Source organism: Sus scrofa, chromosome 8 (genome assembly GCF_054392235.1).
Source record: "Sus scrofa isolate SSC_HxYL_T2T_F1_AM1 chromosome 8, Sscrofa_HxYL_maternal_Yorkshire_Landrace_v2.0, whole genome shotgun sequence".
Lineage (NCBI taxonomy): Eukaryota > Metazoa > Chordata > Mammalia > Artiodactyla > Suidae > Sus > Sus scrofa.
Genome location: NC_139390.1, coordinates 142132107 through 142148744, shown reverse-complemented (window position 1 = coordinate 142148744; position 16638 = coordinate 142132107). Strand labels below are relative to the sequence as shown.

Below are 16638 nucleotides of genomic sequence, written 5' to 3'. Positions count from 1 at the left end.
AGTTTGGGCGAAGCAAAAAACTGCTGCCTTAGCAGGAGCCATCGATTTGATTTTTGAAGAGAAGTATGTAAATGAAGGTACATTCTGGGGATCCAACCAAAACCGAAATTCAGGAACAAAGCTAGAAGGAACTGTCTTGTTTTCAAATTCCACCTCAGTGATTTTTCTCCAGTTAAAGTGGCTACAAACCAGAAAATCTAATTAAAGGTGGGGGGGGGGGGACTGAAGCTTTACCAGAGATAAAAATTTATGAAGAGTCAATGATAAGCAGGGATGAAGAAAGAGGTTAGGATGGCTCTTTAATTAAAGGACAACATTCTCTGTGTTGCTTTTTTATTGTTTAACAGAGATAAAGGGATATGCAGGACTTTCTCTTTAGCAGAAAAAGGCTTAGCAGCTTCTGGTTATGGTTATATAATGATATGCACGGCTGTGGGTGGGTGCCAGTCTGTTTTTCCGAGGCTCCACAAAACAAGTCCCTATGCTCTGCTACGGGGAGGCCGTGGGATCGCTGTAGCCTCATTCCTTTCTTTCCTGCCAACACCTGAGATCCCTTTAGGCCACCTCCAAGGCCGTGTGCACACAGCCACCCACCCCGTGAACAGGCGGGGAGCCTGGGGCTCCAGCCCATGTACCCTGGGCTCTCAAACCACCCTTGCCCAAGGCCTGGTAGAGCAGTAGTGGAGGAAAGCTGCAAACCCATTTCTTAGGCAAAGGAAAGAGGACTTTTACAGGAAAGCGGAGGAATGCGTGCTGGGGTTGAGGCCGAGGCAACACGGGCGACGACATTCGAATCCAAAGGAAAGATAAAACAAGGAGAGCAGAGGTCTTCCGCCAAGGATGCTGGATCCTGTCGGCTAAACTGGCTTCATGCTTAGAGGCGTCAAGGTATCACTGAGCCTTTCGGATCCACCTGCCTGGGAAGCATCTCCCAGAGAAAGAAGAATCGTAGCAGTAACAACAGCAACAGCAATGGCGCTGCTAACATACCAGGCGCCCAACATGCTGCCAAAGACGTTACGTGAATTCTCTGGCTAAGTCCTCACAACTCTATGGGGCAGAGACGACTGTTAGTGCCAGTTTATAAACAAGAATGCCAAGGCTTACGGAGGTCGAACCCCTTGCTCTGGGTCACAGAGCTAATAAGTGATGAGTCCAAGCCCTCACCCGCTACGTTCTACTGAAGTCTTTCGTCCTGTTCCACTACATGCGTGGGTATATGCACTTCCCTGTAGATCTCTATTTGTGGTTCTGCTTCTCTCTTTGAGCCTTGCTTGATACATATGAAGGGGTTGAAAGCTTGAATCCCATGAAAACAGGTTTTTTTTCTTCTTTTCTTCTTTTCTTTGTACAGCCACACCTGCGGCATATGGAAGTTTCTGGGCTAGGGGTTGAATCAGAGCTGCAGCTGAAGCCTATGCCACAGCCAGGGCAAGGCTGGATCTGAGCCGCATCAGCAAACTACACCACAGCTTGCGGCAATGCGGGATCCTTAACCCACTGAGTGGAGCCAGGAATCGAACCCGGATCCTCATGGATACTCTGTCAGGTTCTTAACCTGCCGAGCCACCACAGGAACTTCTAAAAACACTGCTTTTAAATGGTAAGATCGCACTCTGATGATTTATTCATATCCAGAAGCCAGGTTCAAGGAAAGGAAGGAAGAAAAAGAAAGGGTAAGAAGGGAGTGACAACAGGTCATGGGAGCAGGAAAAAAAAAAAGTAATTGGTGACAATATAACATGTCTGTTTCATGCCAGGCACCATCTATGCCTGGTGCTAAAAATATCAAGATCAGTAGTAACCCTGGACCTTACAATCTGTGGGGGAGGAAGGATTCTTAAAGAGCTAACTATAACAGAATAAGTGCCATATAATTGGCATGGATAAAGTACTGTGGGAAAACAGACGAGGAAGTCATTAATTTTGTTGGGGGGGCGTGGTTGGTGAGGGCTCTGCAGATGAGCTAACACGGACGCAGGGCCATGAAGAATGAATAGGAGTTCACTAGAACAGGGATTCTCCAACTTTAGCAGGCATCAGCATCTCCCAGAGAGCTTAGTAAAACACAGATTTCTGGGCCTCACTTCCGAGTGTCTGATTCAGGAGGCCTGGGTGGGGCCTGAGAATCTGCATTTCTAACAAGTTCCCAGGTGATGCTGACACGACTGGCCTGGGGACCACTCTCTGAAAACCACAGGTCTAGGGAGGAAGAGATAAGCACCCTCGACACAGCAGGGCCCAGTGGGAGAGGCACCGAAATTCCCTGGCGGGGCTCGCTTGGGTAGCACATATGCTAAAATTAGAACGGTCTGGAGAAGTGGAGCATGGCCCCTGCTCAAGGATGACTCACGATTTCGTGACGCGTTCCACATTTTGGGGATTAGCAGATGCAAAAGATACGTATAGAATAAATGGATGAACAAAAAGTTCCTGCTACAGAGGACAGGGAGCTACAGTCAGTATCCTCTGATGCACCTAATGGAGAAGAACATGAAAAAGAATCTGCTTGTGTGTATAACTCAGTCACTTTGCCGAACAGCGGACATTTAACGCAACACGTAGACCACCTAGACTTCAGCAACTTCAGTCTAAACGAATTCATGGACAATTTCCCCCCTCCCACGACTCCCCCTCCTGTTGATCGCTGACTAATTGGCAAACCCTTCATCTCTCTTCCCTCCTCGGCTTGCCCTCCTGGCCTGTGAGCTAGTTGCCCCCTCCCTTCTTCCCCAGACCCTTCCCTGGCCCCCATAACAAACCCTCTCTCTTGTTCGTCTCAGGTCTGGCTGCTTCCTCCTGCCCACTGTCCTCGGCAGGGCAGCGTTCCCTTTGTCCTGCCCCTCCCGGGGCGCCTGGGTCCTCTGTCCACAGCTCTGCTGCACGCCCGCCTCTGCTCTGCTCTCTCCCCCACCCCTCCCGGCTCACCTCCTGCCCTTCACATCCCCCCCTTTAAGTGGCGTCCCCATCACCAGGATGCTTAACTCCCAAATCAGCATGTCCAGCCCGACTGCTTCGTGAACGCCAGCTCTGGATTGCCTCCTGCCTTCTGAACAGCTCCCTTCTCGTGCCCCAAAGACACCCTGCAACTCGCCTCACCCAAGATGGTAGGCAGCGAGGGGGAAGGAAGTAGAAATAGGGAGAGAGACAGGAGAACAGGAGGGGGAGTCGTGGGAGGGGGGAAAAATTGTCCATGAATTCGTTTAGACTGATGTTACTGAAGTCTAGGTGGCCTACGTGTTGCGTTAAATGTCCGCTGTTCGGCAAAGTGACTGAGTTATACACACAAGCAGATTCTTTTTCCTGTTCTTCTCCATTAGGTGCATCAGAGGATACTGACTGTAGCTCCCTGTCCTCTACAGTAGGAACTTTTTGTTCATCCATTTATTCTATATGTATTTTTTGCATCTGCTAATCCCCAAAATGTGGAACGCCTCACGATTTGCCACTTAGATCAGCGATGGTCTTTACTGAGCAGTTTCAGCAGAATCGTGGCGGTAGAAGTCTCTCCGCAGCGATGCAGAAGGAAAGGAAGTGACCAGATACATAAGGTGACAGGGACCACTTTCCAGAGGAGCTTGGCCAGGAAAGAAAGGACAGATATGCCATCATAAGTAAAGGGAGATTGAGATAAAGGTCAAGAGAGAAGTTTGTTTTTCAAAAAATAGAGATTTGAGCAGATTATACAGCCCATGGGAAAGAAGTGAAAGGTTGAAAATATGCAGGGAGAGGCAGAGAGGATAAATTGCTTATTAAGTCAGCAAAATTTTAATAGAAATGACATAATCAATGCTGGTGATACTGCATCTTGGCACAAATCTGAATTTGTTAAATACTGTATGTACGAAGATGCAGCCCAGGTTTGTACTCAGGGACAAACTGCTGACCTTAATTTTTATTATAATAAAAAAGGAAGGAAGAAAAAAAGAAGCATTCTCTTCATGAATTTAGGGGGAAAAAAGACAAATATAAGGAAAGCAAGATGAAGAGTATAATAAAGTTGGGAGTTCCCACTGGGGCTCAGTGATAATGAACCTGACTAGTATCCATGAGGATGCCGGTTTGATCCCTGGCTTTGCTCAGTGGGTTAGGATCTGGCATTGCTGTGAGCTGTGGTGTAGGTCACAGATGAGGCCCGCAACCCGTGTGGCTGTGGCTGTGGCTGTGGCGCAGGCTGGCAGCTGCAGCTCTGATTGGACCCTTAGCAGGGGAACTTCCCTACAATAAAGAGCAAAAATCAATGAATTTAAATAAACAAGCAAATTAACATAAAGAAATCCAAGAGCTGGTTCTTAAACCACCACCACCTCCACCTCAGAAAATTTGATAAATCAAATATCTTAAAAATAAAAATACGCCACATACTGTTAGAAAGTATCTATAATATGTATTTACACTGAATGGAGTTGCCTGCTAAAGAGACCTGTTCACCGTATGGCCCTACTAGAATTAGGTCATTAACCACTGCAGCCAGCGGCCTGCAACACACCCGGAGAGGAATTCAGGGTGGAGATGAGAAATGAGGTACTCTGTGCTCTGGGAGAACTGGCAGAACTCCAGATAGTGAGATACTCCTAGGAGAGAATGTTATGACCCCAAATTCTTTCATCTTCTCATTTGTAGAAAAGCACTAAAATCAGGGAGTTCCCGTTGTGGCGCACTGGAACCGAATCTGACTAGTAAGTTTGACCCCTGGCCTCACTCAGTGGGTTGGGTATCCGGCGTTGCCTTGATAATTTAAAAGAAAGTTCTAGAAAATATAGATTTTTTTAAATCATAAAAGAGTATCATAAGTAACTGAATGCTAATACATTTGAAAATCTCAATGAAATATACTATATTCTGGAGATATACAAATTTCCAAAATTGAATCGAAACCTAGGCAATCCAAATGGATCAAATTCAGGAAGAAATTGACCCTGGATAGAAATTCAAATCTGTTGAATAAATGAACGATTTCTGAAGCTTTACTCATGCATCCATTTGGTAGGACAAAAGTTGTGTGCAGTGGAAAAATCTATCATCTAGACGACAGCCTCCCACGTTATCTGATCCTATGAAAGCTACTTTGCAATTATAAATTATCGGTATTTATCTATAGACATGCAAATTCTGTCCTGTCTGGGAGGTAGAAGTTCAACTGATTTCCCTCCTCTTGTGAAAAAAACACGTGTTTTCATTTGCAGATTTATTCATTCATTTCAATATTGCTTATCTCGAATTCAGTATTGTTGATCTGTAAATGTGCCCATTTTAAAAAATTCTCTTTGAACATCTGCCTTGTTCTCTCACTGACTACTGAGTTCCATAAAGTCTGTAACAGATGCTCATTTTTAAAACTCAGTCATGAATTGACCTTTTTTCTGAGTATTATCCTTTAACGGTCTCAAAATTGTAAGGAAAAGCGAATTTTAAATCTAAATATATAATATTAGAACATGAAAAATCTGGGAAGCTACCCAAAGTTTTTTGAAAATAGGATATTTCTGATACTAAAAATGGAAAAGCAATACCTCCAAAGGAAAGGAAACTATAGACCAACTTCATTTCTGAATAAAAATACAAAATTAGGCGATTTTTTCTGGAAATTTTGGACAATGCGGCGACACATAAACTAGGTATAATAGGCTATGAGAAGCATGATGTTTTAAGGGATGAAGCAAAAATCAAGTGTCCCAGGGGTTCCCAATCTCGCCGGCTTACCAAGCTCGCCCTCACCTCATTCTCACAAACTGTTTCACTGAAAAATGATTAGATTTGACAAGAGAACTCAGCCAAGTGGCTGGATAAAATAAAGAACATCTAAAAATCAATAGCTTTCCTGGGTACCAGCAATAACAATGACGAAATATAACAGGAAAAACCATTCACAATGTGCAAGATGTAGCACACAGAGGGAAAACGCTGCTAAAAGACTAAAAGACCCAAATAAATGCAGGGACAGTAAGAAGACATCAATTCTGTGCAAATTACAGCACTGTAGCGCGAGATGGGGTGTAGGGACTACCGCCTTCAAAGTCCTCAGATGCTTATTAAAATTCAGATTCCTGGGCTGAGAATCACAGGAGGGGAAAGGCGGATCTTTAAGAAAAACAGTCTTCTTACCCCGCTCCCCAGGTAATTCTAATACACATTAAAGTTTAGCAATCATGCTTTTATGTAGGTTTCATAAAACTGCAGTAAAATTCCAACTTCATCTGGAATGCGAGCCAAGAAGCGGGTTGCCCTAACATACGTTACAGCCTCGCACACACTTAGAGTGTACACACAAGGAGCATCACAACCTCAGCGATAAAAATAATGTGGCCTTTTGCAAAAAGAGAAACAACAAACAAACCAACTGAACAGAGTAGGAGGAAGTCCTACCTTAGGTTACAGACGTGTAATTGTTTCTGTCTGTTCATTCTTACATCCCCAGAAAACAGCTGCATCTTTTTTTTCCACCCAATTTGGAAACGTTGGAATGATCTGGTGCTACATACGCAACAGAAGCGGTTTGGCTGGGGAGGTCACAGGTACAGGTGTTGTAAGGAATACTTATGTTACTTAAAATGGGTTTTTGCGGGGGAGTTCCTGTCATGGCTCAGTGGAAACGAATCTGACTGGCATCCATGAGGACACAGGTGCGATCCCCGGCCTCGCTCAGTGGCTTAAGGATCTGGCGTTGCCATGAGCTGTGGTGTAGGTCACAGATGCAGCTTGGAGCCCACGTTGCAGTGGCTGTGGCGCGGACCGGCAGCTGCAGCTCTGATTTGACCCCTAGCCTGGGAACCTCCATGGGCCAAGTGTACAGCCCTAAAAATACAAAAAAAGGGGGGGGGAGGTTTGTGGATGATCAGTCTTGTACGGACCACGAGGAAGTGTGAGGTTGTTTACACTCTCAGGTCCTCGAAATGGGGAGCAGGTGAGGCAGGGGACCACGCGGGAGGAGTGGCCAGTGAGTGGGTTCAACCCACCAGAGTGGGGAGCAGAGAGATGGAGGGAGAGAAAGAATCCCTAGGCAGGTGCCTTTCCTTCGGGGATGTGGGGGGGTGCACAAGCAAAAGGCACGAGGGGACTTGATTGGTGCTTTTGAATGTCATGATGTCACCATCAGGGGAGGGCCAGAAGGGGAACCTGTGGTAGGAACCAGTCTATCACGCTAACTGGTCACCTGGGCAGGGTGCACGCAGCCGGGTTGCGGGGAGGTTGAGGCAGGAGGAAAACATGGAGTTTTAAAAATGTGTAATACCATCAGCCCCGACTGTGATGCCTCAGCATCGTTCACGACAACCAGCAGGTTGCTTGACACTTGCCACCTGGGTTGCAGAGATGACGAAGGTGAGTGGGACAGCCTGAGAGCCACAGAAGGCAAACGCTGATGCAAGTGACAATTAGGAGTCCTACTGGGCACATATGACAAGAGTCCGGAACCCGGTCCCACAGCCAGGCACCCCACTCTGTGGGCGACAGTCAAGAGGAGAGCAGGCCAAGCATCTCTGAGTCTAAGGGAATCTGTTGGCTATGTTATGAGAGCGCTTTAACTCTTGCCCCATTCCTCACCGTTGGGCCTGAACCAGAGTTAACAAGCCAGAGTTTTGGTTTGCTTTTTTTTGTTTTTTGGTTTTGTTGCTTTTTAGGGCTGCATCATGACATATGGAAGTTCCCAGTCTAGAGGTCAAATTGGAGCTGCAGCTGCTGGCCTACACCACAGCCACAGCCACGCCAGATCCAAGCTGTGTCTGCAACCCACACCACAGTTCACGGCAACGCTGGATCCTTAACCCACTGAGCAACGCCAGGGATCAAACCCGCATCCTCATGCATACCAGCTGGATTCCTTACTGCTGAGCCACAGTGGGACTCCAATACTCCAGAGTTAATAATGTCATAGAGCAAGAGGTACCCTGTGTGATGAGAAAACAGCTATTCTGAGTTGCTGCCAAGGCATTTTATAGTATATTTTATATGCTAGGCATTTTATAGTATAATTCTGCTCACACCCAGAGTCTGGACATTAGATAAGGACCTGGATTTAGGATTCCTGCCCCCACCTCCTGCTTTGCTTTCCCTGGGGCACCTTTTAAAATAATTAAAAGTTAGAGATTTAATGAGAGTTGAGCCCCTGAAGAGTCAGTGACCTCAGCCCTGACCACCTTACAGGTAACAGGTGCCTGCTGCCCTGCTATCTTCTGCTCCCTCCTGATGGAGGCAGGCCCTTGCCCTGGCTCATTGAGCAGTCCCATTTCTGGGCTCTGTAAGAAATAAATCTTGTAACTTTACTTTCTTTGTGGGAGTGTATTGAAACTGTGCCCTTCCAACAAAAGGACCCCAAAGTGGGACCTTGGAGGCTGAGGGAGCCACCTGCCAGCCCGGGATAAGCGGCTTGTGCCTGCTCATGCAGCTGGTCATAACCTGCATATGGTCTTAATTTCATACACCAGCTCGAGGGTCGGGGGACGGGGCGGCACAAACCCCTCCCTCCCTGGCTCGTAAGAAACCAAGAGGCAGTCTGTTATCCACGGCCATGTGGGCCAGAGTCTGGTGGGCTTGCTGCATAAAGGACAATGGTTTGTGCAGCCCCTGAATGGTCTGAAAGGGCCACAGAGAGGGGCTGGTTGGCAGCAATGATCTGATTTTGTTTGAGGAAGGCCGCTTACTGGTGCCGACGCTGGCTGCTCCTGAGAATACAGCGAGTCTTATTAGGATAAGAATACATAGTCTGAGTTTGGCGTCCCTGGGTTGATGGAAGCCGGAAGCACCTGGTGTATAAAGAACTGGGAATCCCAGGGTGACCGCTGCACGCTGGGGTCTGGTTTCATCAGGGAAAACGCTGGGGAGCCGACAAGGAACAATGCTTCGGGGGCTGCGTCTGTGACTCAAGGCCACAACGGTACCCGAAGGTGCCATTATTTAGAGCACAGCGTACTCAGGAGAACGTGGTGTTGTCTTTAACCAAAGCGGAAGAGTGGTGGTGGTGGTCACTGGCCAGAGACGAAAGGCAGCAGGCTGTGGTGGCAAGCGGGTGGCGGGGGAGGAGGGTGCAACGGGGGGCACAGGACAAAGCATCAGGGAGTCAAGGGGTTGGCTGCTGCGCGACAGGCGTCTCTTGGAGAAAGCAACAATCTTCCATGAATTTTAGCCGTTCTATAAAAGCCAAATATTTGTTGGTTATCAACTGAATAGAAAGAGTAATTTCAATAACATGGGTGTTAGTTACGGGCCTCGATGGGGGACCACAGCACTGAGGTTGTCGTCCTGGTCCTGAGGCACCACCATTCAACCGCTCGTTCTTCCGATTCGAGAACAGGCAAAATTTGGCTGTCAAACCGGAAGCAGCGGGGATAAGCCTGCCCTTATTTCTTAGGTTTTATGTTAAACGTCTTAATCTTTGAAGGTCTTTATGTTGAGGCATCTTAACTATTTGAACCTTAGTACATAGGGTTGGGTCTATCAAGCCACTTTGGCGCATTTTAGCGAATCTTGAACCTCTAGGTGGTAGAGACACAAAAGCCAATCAGCACCCTTTTAATCTTTTGGTCATAGAAATTCTTCGGTATAAAAAATTATACATATACTTTGGATTTCCAATCGGATCAAATTCTGGAAGCTTGTTTTAACTTACGAACATATATACATATACACAAATTACTTAATTACCCATTATTTATTATTTTTCCCATATTTGGGTTTTGTTTTAATTTTTGTCGTTCTTGTTGATTGAGTCAATACGTAGCCCCAGACTAGGATAATGTTGGCTTTATCTAGTCTTTGCTGGGTACGTAAGGTTTCAAGGTTCTCCCCCCTCTCTCCTTTCTCCCCTTGGGCTTGTAGCCACCAAAAGTGGCAGTTTCTCTGTCTAACGCTTTGTTTGACCACCTGAAAATGGAGCTCTTTGGTTTTGATACAAGGTAAGGTGGAAAGAGGAAGAGACTCCAGGAATCTAAGCAGAAGCCCCTCTCTGGGACAGCACCCCCCCCCCCCCCGGATATTCAATCCTGTGTTTTGGGTTGTTTTTTTTTTTTGTCTTTTTGCCATTTCTTTTGGCATATGGAGGTTCCCAGGTAAGGGTTTCAATTTGAGCTGTAGCCACCGGTCTACGCCAGAGCCACAGCAACACAGGATCCTTAACCCACTGGCCAGGGATCGAACCTGCAACCTCATGGTTCCTAGTCGGATTTGTTAACCACTGTGCCACAATGGGAACTCCTATTCAATCCTGTTTTACCCCTCCTTTTTCTCGACCTCCTTAAAATCTTTTTGAGTGTTCTGTATCTCTAGGCGTGGAAAATTTTCCCTCTTGCTTTGGCTGTGACCCGCCAAGCTCCAGGGGGTCCCCAGTGACCCCTGCTGTGAGGGAGGGGGCAGGAGACGCCCCCCCCAGGGGGTCCCAATAACCTCAGAGGGAGAGCCCTGGCCACCTCAACTCCCTCTTTGTTTTGTGACAATTTAATTCTAAGAAGGCTATTAGCATGTCGATAGGCAGCTGCCCCTAAACTGGGAGATCCGTCCTCTTGACACAAACTGAGAAACCACCTCAGGTGTTTTGGGGGGCAGCGTTAATGTGCTCCTTCCCCTTCCAGCACCCCAGACTTTTTTTTTGGAATGAAGCCACTCGTCCGCCTCGGTGGGATCCTCGATACCCCCACGGGCTGGGAGCTGGAAAAGGGATGTAGGAAGGGGGAGTCGCCAGCCCCAGCAGCACACATCCTTACAGGTCCCCTCGGCGGACATCCGGGGGGGGGAGGGGAATCGCCTGACGCCCACGGGAAGGGAGCAGTCCTCCCCCACGAGTGTCACTCAAAGTCACACGGGCAGTGTGCACGTGGTCACGAGCCCGTACTGCAGGAAACACCGTCCCCTCCGTTTGGGGGTCTGATACTCAGCAATGACACCACTCGGCGGGGCCTTAGCAAAGACACAGGCAGGGCTTCTTCCCTAGTTGTCCAAAGCTCCGAGGCTACAGATGCCATGCAAGCTGCCCAGGGACTCCGGGTCCCAGGCAGCCCCACCACGACCTGCCCGTCCCCCTGCCACCACCCCCCGCCACCGCGAGGCTCACGGCTGGGAGCAGGGATCCTGGCACTGCTCTTGGACTTGGGGCACGGTTGGCACGTTAGGGTGGAGCGCCTTGGCGGCCCTCAGAAAGGGGACAGGGGCAGCGCCCTTGAACGCAAAGGCACAGAGCCGTCCAAATGCTGGAGCCCAGGGGCCACAGACCATTCACCAGCCACGAGCCTTCCCAGGGCATCTCCATGGCATTTTCTGTCCGCAACTTAGATCGGCCCATTCTCTTCGCCAATTGTGTTGTAAGGAATCATGATGTTACTTAAAATGTTTTTGGAGGATCGGTCTGGGGCGGAAACGGAATAAAACCGCCGAGAAGGATATGAAAGTGGAAGAGCTTGATTCTAGGCGGAAGTCCTCGAAGAGGGAAGCGCTGCGGGCTGCGCAGGGGACCACGCGGCGCATCACCCGCGGAGCCGCTGAACCTGGCACGTGGGAGCAGAGACAGTGAGGACCTGTGGGCAGTGCCTTTACTGTGGGTTGTGGGAAAGGTTCCAGTGCATTTCACCCGTGTGTCTGAACAGTCAGGGGAGGGCCTGAGGGGAACCTGTGCCAGACCCAGCCTATCACACTGAGCTGGGCAGGGTGCCCACAGCCTGTTTGTAGGGATGTTGAGTCAGTAGGAAAATATGAAATTTTAAAAATGTACAATTCTGGGAGTTCCCTGATGGCCTAGCAGTTAAGGATCCAGCATTATCACTGCTGTGGCTCAGATCACTGCTGTGGTGCAGGTTCGATTCCTGGCCCGGCAACTTCCACATGTCTGGGTGCAGCCAAACAAAACAAAACAAAAACAAATTTACAATACAGTGCAATTTACAGGTGCCAAAACAGCGAGAAGCTATGCACTTCCCAGTCAGGTGAGGAGTTCCATAGGAAAAGCCATCAGAAAGGACTTCTAAGTGTAATGAACCATCAGAAAGGGGTCCAAAGTGAGAAGAAAAAAAAAAAGATGGCCCCCAGAAATGCTGGCACTGGGAGTCAGCCGTTTCTCACATGGGCAACTCTGTGGAGTGGGTTCTGGAGGGAGCAGCAGCGTGGTGTGTATATTTAACAACCTTGGATATCTGATGTGGGAAAGTCTGCCAGTCTAAGACAAATCTTACAGTTTCTCAGCAGGCACTATGACATTTGAGCTGGAAAACTTTGTTGTGGGAGGGCTGCCCTCTGCCACCTGAGATGTGAATCTTACCCCTCCCTCTACCGACTGGATGCTCGGAGCCACGCCCCTTCCTGTTATGACAACACAAAAGGTCTCCCAACACTGTCAGGGGTCCCTAGGAAGCAAAAATCACCCCTTTTTGAGAACCATAGCTTTAAAGGAATTAGCGGACAATACACAAATTATTTAATATATATGCTGGGGAGATCAATTTTAAAATGTGCAAAGACACCCCATCCATTTAGATCCTTATCTCATACACATAATCCAGGTGAAAGAAAGAGTAAAATATAAAACTTGAAACTATAACATGGCTCGGAAGCTTAGCTAGTATTAATTAAACATTAGTTAATATTTAGCTAATCTGGCTAGGGAAGCACTTTCTGACAAAGGAAGAAACGGCAGAGAAAATACCAATACCTTTGACTTCATAAGTTTAAACCTCTGGGAAATTAAAAGGGAAATGAAAACTGGGAAAATATTTACAAGCAATATGACAACGGGGTAATATTCTTCATCTACAGTGACCACATCAATAAGAAAACAGCTAAGGCATCAAAGGAAAAATGGGCAAAAGACATGAATAAAGATTTTACAGAAGAATCACAACTTTCCATATTAATTATACAGAATTTTGTAACTTTATAAACAATTAAGGAAACGAAATTTTAAAAATCAATTTCTGCGGAGTTCCCATTGTGGCTCAGCGGAAATGAATATGACTAGTATGCAGGAGGACACAGGTTCAATCCCTGGCCTTGCTCAGTGGGTTAAGGATCTGGTGTTGCCATGAGCTGTGGTGTAGGTCACAGACAAGGCTCAGACCCCATGTTGCTGCGGCTGTGGTGTAGGCCGGCGACTACAGCTCCGATTTAACCCCTAGCCTGGAAAGCTCCATATGCTGTGGGTGCGGCCCTAAAAAGACAATAAATAAATAAGTAAGTAAGTAAATAAATAAATAAAAATCAGTTTTCATTTTTACCCTATCCAAAATACAAAGTTTTTTTTTTTTTTTTTTTGTCTTTTTTTTTGTTGTTGTTGTTGTTGTTGTTGTTGCTATTTCTTGGGCCGCTCCCGCGGCATATGGAGGTTCCCAGGCTAGGGGTCCAATCGGAGCTGTAGCCACCGGCCTACGCCAGAGCCACAGCCACGCGGGATCCGAGCCGCGTCTGCAGCCTACACCACAGCTCACGGCAACGCTGGATCCTTAACCCACTGAGCAAGGGCAGGGACCGAACCCGCAACCTCATGGTTCCTAGTCGGATTCGTTAACCACTGTGCCACGACGGGAACTCCCAAAGTTTTTTTTTTAATGGTAATAATGCAAGAGAAGATGTAGATAAATGGGTGCCCTTCTTTCACTTTTTGTTTTGGCCATGCCCGAGGCAGGCAGAAGTTCCCAGGTCAGGGATGGGAACCTGAGCTACAGCAGTGACAGCTCGGGACCCTTAACCTGCTAAGCCACCAGGAAACTCCATGAATGGATACTCTTTAGTCACTGATGATAAATGAATCAGGCCCTCTTACACGTTTTGGAAAACAATTTGGTGACAAGTATCAAGAGGCTAACAAGACACTTACCCTTTGCGTTTGTAGGTCTACTCATGGAAAGTGGGTTCTCTTGTCCCCCTCAAAAAACATATGTCCACGTCCTACCACTTCCTTACTTGTGAATGTGGCCTTATTTGAAAATCGGGCCTGTGCAAATGTCATTGACAAAGGATCGTAAAGAGAAATCATCATGGACTCAGGGCTGTCCCAGAAAAGGAGGGGACACAGAAAGAGACACACAGGGGACCCGCAAGATGGGAGGGTCGCTGCCACGATCCAAGGAAGGCCAGGAGCCACCAGAAGCTGGTAGAATCAAGGAAAGATTCTCCCACCAGAATTCTCCTTCCAAAGGAGCCGGCCCCGCCAGCAGCTTGGTTTTGGGTCTCTGGCCTCCAGAACGGTGAGGGAATCAATTTCTGCTGTGTGAAGCTACTAAGGATGTGCTAATTTGGTGCAGCAGCCCTTGGAAAACGATCACCTACAGAAGCAATCCGCAATAGGAAGAAACAGAGAAAGACGTTCATCCCTGCCTTATTTATCACAGCAAAAATTAGGAAAAACCATAAAGCAATGAAAAACAGAGGAAAGTTAAGGAAGTTACAGTATATCCATGATACATTGTGCAGCCGCTGAAATATTTTTTGAAGAATTTCTGATGCCATAGGAAAATGCTTATAGCATATACGTACAAAATTCAAGATACAAAAGCACATGTACAGCATGATCCCCAAATGCAGCTGTGTGTAGTAGGCATACTACTATTTTCCTAAATAGAAAAGAGCACATAAAGTCAACAACTTACGAAAAGAAAAAATAAACCATGGCCAAGGAGAGGTTATCCCAGGAAACATGTAATTATTATTATGAAGATAATGCAATACACTAACAATTCAAATAAGAGAGGCTGAAAAGGCATTTGACAAAATTCAGGGCTCGTCCCTTACAACATTTCTAGGAAAACTAGGAATAGAAGGGTCTTGATTTTTTTTTTTTTTTTTTTTTTTTGGCTTTTTAGGGCTGCACCTGCAGCATATGGAAGTTACCAGGTTAGGATCCGAATCAGAGCTGCAGCTGCCGGCCTACACCATAGCCACGGCAATGCCAGATCCGAGCCACATCCGTGACCTATGCCACAGCTCACGGCCATGCTGGATCCTGAACCCACTGAACGAGGCCAGGGATTGAACCCAAGTCCTTATGGATACTGGTGGGGTTTGTTACTGCTGAGCCATGACGGGAACTCTAAGAAGGGTTTCGAAATGCATATCTCTCATCAACCACCAGCCAATATCTTTTTTTTTTGGTGTGAAAAGAGAACCGTCCTATTAAACGAGGCTAAGATGAATAAATATGGCCCCACCATGATGTTAAAAAAGAGACAGGAGTCCCCAAATGGAGTCACTCATACCAAGTCCACGTCACCAAACCAAGTGATACCTTAACAAGCTGCTTATTTCAGTCTTCCCCAGAATGGAACCTCCACCCGTTCGGTCTGGATTTACTGGGGGGTGATCGCCCTGATAGACCCCTGTCCTCCTTCCCCAGGGCAAGAGGACACTGCCCGAAACAACCCACTCTCTGCTGGAATCCAGTCCTTGCCCTGCCTCCTTCTGCCCATAAAAGTCTCGCATCTTGCGCATCTTCTCCGCGCTCTTTTCTCTCTCCTGGGGGGGATGCTGCTGGATTCATGAGTCGCTAAATAAAGCCATTAAGATCTTCATACTCTACTCGGTTGAATTTTGTCCTTTAAAAATCACCACGACTGTTCAGGCAAGTTTTGCCAATCCAATAAAAAAGAAACAGAAAGAAGGGGTCTAGTTACAGGAAATACAGAAATGGAATTATTATCTGCAACAAAAAGACCAGAGAAGGATTATAATATTATTGGAATGAATGAGTGTTCATATAAAGGGCTGGCCAAAAGGTGAAAATTCAAACAGCTTTTAATTATACAAGAAAAGAAGGAAACATAACAGACTTACAATAGCAGTAAAACCTATCAAATATCTAGGACTATCTGTAATGAGAAATTCTCATTAAAAAAAAAAACTCACAAAACTCTGAAAGACACAAACACTTGAATAAATGTTCCTGGAGTGTTAATTAAAATGCTGTGAAGAAAGCCACTCTCTCCAAATTAATTTAGAGATATCAAAGAATTCAACAACAACCAAAAAACTCAACGGGATTAATCTGGAATTTGACAGTGTTTCTAATATTCATCTGGAATAACTGCTGAAATACACAACTACATAGAAAAATTGTGTCTAAATGCCCCTTTGCAATCTATTTAATCATCCTAAAGAAAGTTCGTTTTATTTGAAGAGTCAAGCGTTGTATCTCTACCTACGCTTTTAGGGTTAAATTAATACAGAAAAGATTACCATTCATTATTTGGGAGGCTTTGAAACTGAAGGGTATTTTCTCATGTTTTTGTCTTTTTTGGGCTGCACCCTCGGCACATGGAGGTTCCCAGACTAGGGGTCGAATCAGAGCTGCAGCTGCCAGCCTACACCACAGCCACAGCAACGCCAGATCCAAGCTGCAGCTGCAACCTACACCATAGCTCACAGCAACGCCAGATCCTTAACCCACCGAGCAAGGCCAGGGAGCCAACTCTCAAGCTCACGGTTCCTAGTCAGACTCGTTTCCGCTGCACTGTGACGGGAACTCCTGAAGGGTATTTTCTTTAAAGATTTTTTCGTTTTTGTATTTTTTTTTCTTGTGCATCATTGCTTTTGTGCTTTATTCCTTTTTATCCTGGCTAATTTCCTCTAGGGAACTGCCAGCCTCTGCAAAGCTTTGTGGATATGCTGAAGCCCTCTTCAAAACCTTTTTATTAACAGATTAAACTTTATTTTTATACTGGCACAGGCTGG

At 46.6% G+C, this 16638-nt stretch overlaps 1 protein-coding gene and 1 non-coding gene across 6 annotated transcripts in view; one reads left to right on the top strand and one right to left on the bottom strand.

Moving 5' to 3' along the window:
• The window catches only part of TMEM150C (transmembrane protein 150C), an 81861-nt gene that overhangs the window by 43220 nt on the left and 22003 nt on the right, over positions 1–16638 (bottom strand). The window lies entirely within an intron of this gene.
• On the top strand, positions 2273–2379 carry LOC146401105 (U6 spliceosomal RNA). The gene has a single exon (XR_014813925.1). It is a non-coding gene; the product is annotated as a U6 spliceosomal RNA (small nuclear RNA).